This window comes from Chiloscyllium plagiosum, chromosome 2, assembly GCF_004010195.1.
Source record: "Chiloscyllium plagiosum isolate BGI_BamShark_2017 chromosome 2, ASM401019v2, whole genome shotgun sequence".
In the NCBI taxonomy this organism is placed as follows: Eukaryota; Metazoa; Chordata; class Chondrichthyes; order Orectolobiformes; family Hemiscylliidae; genus Chiloscyllium; species Chiloscyllium plagiosum.
This window is the reverse complement of record NC_057711.1, coordinates 109,471,002-109,480,245: the sequence shown is the minus strand read 5'-3', so window position 1 is coordinate 109,480,245 and position 9,244 is coordinate 109,471,002.

The window sequence follows — 9,244 nt, the reverse complement described above, 5'->3', positions numbered from 1 at the left end:
TTAACTTCAAGATATGGCATAAACACAGGTGAATTTTGTTACTGCAGTACAAGGACATATGTAAGAATCAGATGGGGATGACGATAAAACAACACCCCTATCAGTTTAATCCTTTCAAAGCCAGACAGGTCCAAAAGGAGGTGGAGGCTATGCTCGACAAGGGCAGCTTTGGACCAAGCCAGAGTGAGTGGAGTTTGCTGATCATCTTAGTTCACAAACTGGACAGGACTCAACGATTCTGCATGGATTATCGGAAGGTCAACGCTGTTACAATATCAGATTCATATCCAATTCCGAGATTGGAGGACTGTATTGAGAAAGTTCGACAAGTCAGTTACACCACCAAGTTGGACTTAATGTGTGGTTACTGGCAGGTACCTTTATCAGAGTTGGTGAAAGACATTTCCACATTTGTAACCTCAACTGGGCTATATCAGTTTAAAGTGATGCCCGTTGGAATGAAGAATGCACCCAGCACATTCCAAAGACTCGTGAACAGATTTTGGCTGTTAACAAACTGTGCAGTCTATTTGGATGATGGATTGATCTTTAGTAATTCCTGGAACGATCATATGGTACAGTTAACAAAGCTCTTTGAACAACTACGAGAAGGAAAACTAGTGATAAACTTAAATAAAACAGAATTCGCAAAAGCAGAGGTGATGTTCTTGGGATATAGCATCGGTTATGTAAGGTTGACCCCATAGAACGCAAAGACAAGGGCCATCGAGGAACCGCCATGGCCAACCTCAAAGAAAGAGGTGCTTCAATTCTTAGGACCTCGCGGATTCTATCGGACATCAGTGTAGAGGCACCATTAACCGGTTTGCTAAAGAAGAACACAAACTTTTGGTGGACAAAAATATGCCAGGAGGCATTCGACCATTTGAAGTTGCTATTAACCACCAAACCAATTTTAGATATACCAAACTTTTCAAAACCATTTAAAGTTATCATCAATGCTAGTGACATTGGAGTTGGAGCTGTATTCCTACAGGAAGATGATGATGGGATTGCACAGCCAGTTGGTTACTTTTCAAAGAAGATCACATCCACCAGAGGAAATACCCCACGATCGAAAAGCAACTATTTAGTTTGGTACTCGTCTTACAACATTTTAGTGTGTATGTCACGAACAATGTGTCGGAGACGATTGTGTACACGGATCGCAATCCGCTTACATTCTTAGAGTGTTTTAAAGACAAGAATATTAGACTATTTCATTGGAGTCTTATGTTACAGACTTCTAATTTAAAAATCATACATGTTGCGGGTCAGAAGAATGTAAGCACAGATGGGTTATCATGGATTTAACTACTAGAGTTTAGATGAGATTTGTCTTTATTTAATTTTATACATATATACAGGTACATGGGAAGAAGTTAAGGTGAACTTATATTTAGGTTATCTGTATGTTAGGGTAATGTGTTTAAAGAATAGAGAAAAAAACATGAAACTATCTTTTCATAATAATGCTTCATTTTTTCTTAAGCAGGGAGGTATTATGAACATGTGGGTGTACTATACCTTTCAGAGAGTAAAATCCAACAGTGACAGCACCAAATGTAACATGTTCTCAATAAGACACAATGTAACATGTTCTCCAGCTACTGGGGTAGCTAGTTACCTGGAAATGACAAAAAAGGTTCAGATTGGGCCTATCAGTTCAAATTGTATCCTGAAAAATACTGACAATCTTAAAATCCAATGACCCAATCCGATGCTTTGGGGTATAAGACTGGTGAAAATTGAACAGTTGGGAGGAGAACTGCCACCAGACGAATGGATGTAGACGACTAGTCAGAACTCTGTGAGTGATACCTGTCTAGAGAAGGAGTTTGCCCAGAGAAAATACCTCAACACTGACCTGGGGAACAAATCTACTGGTGAAGATAAAGAGAAGATTTGAAGTATGGCTAGTTTTAAAATTTGAATTCTTCTGTAAATCTTAATGAGGAGTTTTATTGGACTAGGTTTATAGAAGGGAAGGTAAAAGATAGGTTAGAGGAAGGAATTGTAAACAGTTGTTAGTTAATTATTCTCTCTTATACTTTAAGAAATAAGGTTGTTAAACTTTGGTTTAAATAGTTCTTGACCACTTCAATTTTTACATATTACTGTACAGGATAAATCTTTTCTGTGTTGCTGGTTTTAAATTTAGCAGGAGGGTTTACCTGGAAATCTGGAGCAAAAGCAGAAAATACTGGAGAAACCCAGCAGATCTGGCAGCATCTGTCAAGAGAAAAACAGAGTTAACATTACGAGTCCAGTTACCTTTCACCCGCAATTTTGAATCCATGCTGCTATTATCTCTTCCTAGTTACCCTTTTGTCCTAAATCCTATTTGCCAAAGCTATATCATGTCCCTTTTTTGCCCTCCTGAATGGACTTCAATAAGGTTCCTCATGGTAGACTTGTTAGCAAGGTTTGATCTCATGGAATACAGGGAGAACTAGCTACTTGAATACAGAACTGGCTCAAAGGTAGAAGACAGAGAGTGGTAGTCGAGAATTATTTTTCAGACTGGACGCCTGTGACCAGTGCAGTGCCACAAGGATCGGTGCTTGGTCCACTGTTTTCCATCATTTATATGAATGATTTGAATGTGTACATAGGAGGTATAGTTAGTAGATGACACCAAAATTGGAAGTGTAGTGGACAGTGAAGAAGGTTACCTTGAAGTACAATGGGATCTTGATCAGATGGGCCAATGGGTCGAGGATTGGCAGATGGAGTTTAATTTAGATAAATGTGACCTCCTACATTTTAGAAAGGCAAATTAAAGCAGGACGTGTACACTTAATGGGAAGTTCCTGGAGAGTGTTGCTGAACAAAGAGACCTTAGGGTGCAGATTCATAGTTACTTAAAAGTGGATAGTAAAGAAGGCATATGGTATGCTTTCCTTTTTTGGTGACAGCATTGAATATAGGACTTAGGAGGTCATGTTGTGGCTGTACAGGACATTGGTTAGGCCACTTTTGGAATATTGTGTGCATAGCCACCTCCTATCGGAAGGATGTTGTGAAACTTGAAAGGATTCAGAAAAAAATTACAAGGATGTTGCCAGGGTTGGAGTGTTTGAGCTAAAGGAGAGGCTGAATAGGCTGGGGCTGTTTTCCCTGGAACATCAGAGACTGAGGGCTGGCCTTATAGAGGTTTATAAAATCATGAGGGGCATGGAGTCGGTAAATAGATAAGGTCCTTACCCTAGTGTTGGTGAGCCCAGATGACAGGGCATAGATTTAGGGTGAGAGCGAAAAGATTTAAAAGGGATCTAAGGGGCAATCTTTTCATGCAGAGGGTGATGCGTGTATGGAATGAGCTGCCAGAGGAAGTGGTGGAGGCTGGTACAAATGCAACATTTAAAAGGCATTTGGATGGGTATATAAAATTAGAAAAGTTTGGAGGGATATGGGCCAACTGCTGGCAAATGGGACTGAACTAGTTTAGGATATCTGGTTGGCATGGACTAGTTGGACCGAAGGCTCTGTTTCTGTGTTGTACATCTGTATGACTCTGTGACTCTAAATGGCCAACAAGGCACTCAGCTGAATCTGAGTTGATAAATGGTGGTGCTGGAAAAAGCACAGCAGTTCAGGCAGGATCCGAGAAGCAAGAGAATCAATGTTTCGGGCAGGGTCCTTCTTCAGGACGGGAAGGGGGATAAGACATAAGTAGAGTGAGGGAGTGGGGCTTGGGGAAAAGTAGGAGGGATGGCAATAGGTGGACAAAGTTGGAGTTGATGGTGGTAAGTCAGTGGGAAGTGTGGAGTGGGAAGATGGGAAGTAAGATGGACAGATAGGTCAGGTCAAGAGGGCAGATAAAGTAACGAAACTGGATGGACTAACTGGCATTAACCAAGGTACCGGAAATGTCAATGGCACACCACATCCCTTGCAAAGTCCACCTTGCTAATATAGTGGGCTTGAGCCAAAATTGGGAGAGCTAACCCACAGACTACTCCAGTAACAGCTTAATACAGCCTTGCTTTCAGTGACGAGTCTCTCAACTCTGGAATTCTTTCCCTAAGCCTTTTTGTTTCTCCACCTCCTATAAGAGGCTCTTTGAAAACCAAAATCTTTGAACAAGCTTTTGATCATCTGCCTGAATGTTTTGTTCTGTGGCTTAGTGTTATAAAGTGTTGCATATTCTTCCTGAGAAGAGACTGGAAGTTTTATTATGTTAAAAATGCTCAATAAATCTAAGTCATTGCAAAACTCTGACACAATATTCTGTCTGTTTTATTTTATATGGAATAACTTGCTCATGCATCTGAGAGAGCTGCTCATGCATCTGAGAGAGCTATAACGTGTTGAAATAAGCCGTAATTTACAGAAGGAGCATTGGAATAATTTCAAAACTTACGCTAGAGTTGGGCTGTGGGAAGAATAGATTTCTTGTTACTTTAAGCAAACTGAAGGGAATGTGAAATTCCATTGAAGACCAACATTGTACATGATTCAATCAAGTAGAGAAATGAATTCAATCCCTGAATGGTGATGATACAATGTATTTCTCAGCTCGGCCTTCCATTATGTCTATTTCCTGCAGTGATTGGATAACAAAATAACACTTTTATTAATGGTGGTGTCCTCGACAAATTGATTGGCATCATATTTTGATGACATCAGTCAGGTCGATGATGAAGATGAGAGATAAAACAGAACCAAATCTGCTTCCCTGAGGCACCTGTGAATGAGTGATCAATTAGGAGGGCGATGTCCATTTGTTTGGATGCAATGTTTGCCACCTTTGATGAAGTGGGCTATTTGTTTTGGTCGTGTGTAAAATGTACCCTGTTGAAGGTTTTATACAGTTCAGGCCTGAGATTGAGAACATCACAAAGCAAACAATTTGTTTTGAAAGCAAATTGACAAGAGCAGGTGTTGAGACCGAGATATTGAAATAACATTTTGACATGTTTGGAAAAATGATACTGTCTAATCAATATTGTCTCATTTTTTTCTTGTTATTTTAAATAGGCACAATAGTTGTTACTTTCTTTCAGATAATATACTGCTAAATAAAAAGAACGGATAACTAATGTTACATCTTAGTCTTGGATCTTTATGAAAATGAAAGCCTATTGTCTTCAGACTCAATAATCTGGATTTGGGAGCCAAGGTACTCCAGGTCAGGCATTTAAAGCAAGTACATTTTTTTCATTTGATCTAAATTCAGGTGGGGTTAAGTTGCTGTATTTTAATGTGAGATGAGAGATAAATTACACAAAGAAGTCTAAATGCATGGCAAAAGCAGAACTATGCAATTGCGTTTGGCCTCAAAACGTTTATTCATCTGAATCAAAGTCTTGGTTTAATATTATAATAATCTTCAAATCAGATGGTTGAAAGTTGAATTCCCACTTTTGAAACCTGAGCACATAATCTAAACTGGGAATTCTGTACAAGACTGAAGGAGTGCTGCATTGGTGCCACTGTTTAAATGAGGTCCTAAATTCTGACCGGTAGATATTATTGACCACATGGCTGTATTTGGAGAAGATTAGAATAATCCTTCCTGCTCTGTTGGCAAATATTTATACCTCACTAACATGAAAGCTGTTATCTATACTTTACCCCATCACTATTTTTTGAGGTCTTGCTGTGTGAAAATTGGTCAAGGGAACTCCTACATTACAACAAAGGTTGAAGATCTTGAAAAAGTGCCTTAGTGGCTGCAAAATATTTTGGGATATCCTATAATAGTAAAAGGATCTATGTAACTGCAATTTTTTATGATGTTTGAATTCCCAATTTGTGCTTGAATCCTGTAGCGCTGTGTCAGGTGGACTATTTCGTGAAATCTCTTCCACTGTTCTTTCAAACATATTTTGTAATCCATGGCCTGTTCAGTTGTCAAAGTGGATTCTTCTATCTAACACAGCAAGTATACTGAAGGAAATATAGCTCTTATTTGCCATTAATTTGAGTCTGAAAATGGGAGCTACATGACATCGTGAAAGCATTTAGACTAGTAATTAGAGCAGATAACAGTAGATCAAAATATGTGTTTAATGGCCGTTGCGTCTATTTGCAGTTTTAAGTTTTTTTTCCCTCTTCCTTGCAAAACAAGGTTTAATTATAAATGTTGATTGCAGAAAGGCAATCAATTCTTGTGAACCTAATTATTAATTAATGCATATCTCACTTGTTAATTATTATGCACACATTGTAAACTAGAATACAGTGATTAACATAACACTTGACATTTTTAATGCTGTGTAATTCTGACTTTTAAACTTCTTGCTTTTATTAAAAATCTAGGGAGCTTGATATCCTTGTAGGCTTTTGAACCTCACTGTCATGTCCAAATGGAGCTGCATTGTGTGGGAAACTGTGTCACTCATTTTGATGAGAACAGTCAATTCATAGTCAAAAGCTTGGTTTGCTGGCCAAGTAAGGGACAATCAAGGTCTACAAGCCTAAAACATCAGCAGGATGCTATGGCATTGGGAAGTAAAAGGTAGAGTGCCTTATGAATGTGCCTTTCATTGAAGCTTCTTAAAATTAAATGAACAAATAGTTTTCATGGCTAGTTCACCTCATTGGGTATGGACATGAATGGAGGATATCTGCTGCAGGGCCCTGAGGATTTCTGGAAGCTGACAGCATTACTTTTTTTTTTCATTTTCCAAATACCATGAACATGGGGTTGGCTAGGCCAGTGCACCCAGGTGTACAAGTAGGGCCCCTTAAGTGTTCCTGGGATTCTGATCTCCTCAGTCTCGGCCGGGAAGTTGCTCCAGACACCAAACAGACCCTCACAGCCTGTGCAAACATAGAGCTGATGCCAAAATCCCAATAAATCATATAACGCCTATAGTGTGGAAGCAGCTATTCTGCCCATCAAGTCTACAGCAACCCTCTGAAGAGCAAGCCATCCAAACGCATGCACCCACCCCACCCCCCACCCACCCTATCTCTGTAACCCTGCATTTCCCATGGCTAATCCACCTAGCCTGCACATCTCTCGACACTATGGGCAATTTAGTGTGGCCAAGTTACCTAATCTGCCATCTTTGGATTGAGGGAGGGAACCAGATCACCCAGGGGAAATGCTCTCAAACATAGGGAAAATGTTCAAATTCCATGCCTGAGGGTGAAATCGAACCCTGGCAGTGTGAGACAGTAGTGCTAACCATTGGGCCACTGTGCCGCCACTATGGTTCTCCTTCAATTGGCTTAGCAACTCCTGAGTTGACTACCCATTATATGCTGGTAAACAGTTCTGCTGCCTTCTATCTTTCCTCAGGGAAAATACTCCAGCGGAAACCAACCTATTGGCTCTCTCCATTCAGGAAAACTCATGCAATTGGTCCCCAAGGATTTCTGGAAGCTTACAGCATTACTTTTGTGTTTCCATTTTTCAAAAGGTATAAGCATGGGATTGGCTAGGCCAGCTTTTGTTGCCTATTCCTAATTGCCCTTTAGAATGTAATAATGTGTCCCCTTCTTAAGCTGCTGTAGCCTGACTGTCAAAGATACATCAAGCAAGTCTTTTTACTGAGAGATGTTCAGGATTTTGACCCAGTGGGACAATGCCAGGCCTTGTGTTACTCAATGGTTTTCTCTGGACAAAACAGTTTCTTGCAGTACCACCAAAGGCCCTCAATGTATTTAATGAGGGAACAAGTGGCGAAGGTCATACATTCAAGCGTAGGGCTGATAGTATCTCCTGAGGCAACTCCTAAAAGTGCAGGAACCATCACCTCCTTAAGCTTCAGATGACTCTAAGAACCTCTTTTTGTTGGGCTGCCTTCTACCAATGCCTTCGAGATATGTTTTTCAAGGTCCCACGTGGTTTAGCTGCATGTGTGAATGAGGATAGTCATCTTATGGTCTATCTAGAAAAGTCACTTGTACTAGACAACATATAGTTTATTGCATCCCTGCAACTGTATTACATAGATGTAGTATATATTAATGCAGAGAATCAGGAGATCATCGTCTTTAGTCAGACTCCTGCAAGATCCTTAGTTATTCTCTCCATGAGTCCTGATGTCATCCTCACAGCGGGTGGGTAGTATTAACCCTTTCTGACAAATATACAACATGATGTTAATAAAATTACTGGCAAAAAGCTGAAAGCTCCAAATAAGCTATTTTGATCTATCAACAGTTATTAATTTCTCAAGCAATGTGGTTTTATAGGCAACGGCAAATGGATATATCTAATTGTTATGAAGGAAATAGTGACAAAATATAAGAGATTAATAAACTTGGAAAATTAGTGTATAATTGGCAACTCAATTTCAGTCAGATAATTGTCAGGTGTTGCATTTTGGTTTGAAAAATAAGGCCACATACTGTTTGGATAATAAGAGTCTAAATGAGAAAAAAGGAACAAGGTAATACTGATACACAAATCACTAAAAACAACTGCTGAGGTTTATTTTTAGAGGAACTGAATTACAAAGCAGGAAAGTCATTAAATTTATATAGAACTTTGATTGGACCGCACTTGGAGTACAGTGCAAAGATCTGGGCTCCACATTGCGTAAATGATTTAGATTCATTCAAGAAGGTTCGAATAAAGCTTTGCTGCTATGAAGTCAGAACTAAGCAGTTACAAACATCAAGAAGGATGGCACCCTTCTCCATTGAAACAAGAAGGTTAAGAGGTGACATGATACAAATCCTACAAATGATAGAGGGATTTGATAGGATAGGCATGGAAAATATCTGTATGTGAATCAGAAATTGGAGTCCATAAATGTAAGAGACTTAATGATGAAGTCAACAGGTCATTCCTTGACCCAGGAAATGGCTAAAGATGGTACTTGCGACTAGAGCAGAGTGAAATTTCACAGATGTATTTAAGGCTAAGCTAGATAGACTAGGACAGGCTGGACAGGCTAGGTGAGTGGACGGATGCATGGCAGATGCAGTTTAATGTGGATAAATGTGTGGTTATCCACTTTGGTGGCAATAACAGGAAGGTAGATTACGACCTAAATGGAGTCAAGTTAGGTAAAGGGGCAGTACAACGAGATCTAGGTGTTCTTGTACATCAATCAATGAAAACAAGCATGCGGGTACAGCAGGCAGTGAAGAAAGCTAATAGCATGCTGGCCTTCATAACAAGAGGAATTGAGTATAGAAGCAAAGAGGTCCTTCTGCAGCTGTACAGGGCCCTGGTGAGACCACACCTGGAGTATTGTGCACAGTTTTGGTCTCCAAATTTGAGGAAAGACATTCTGGCTATTGAGAGAGTGCAGCATAGGTTCACGAGGTCAATTCC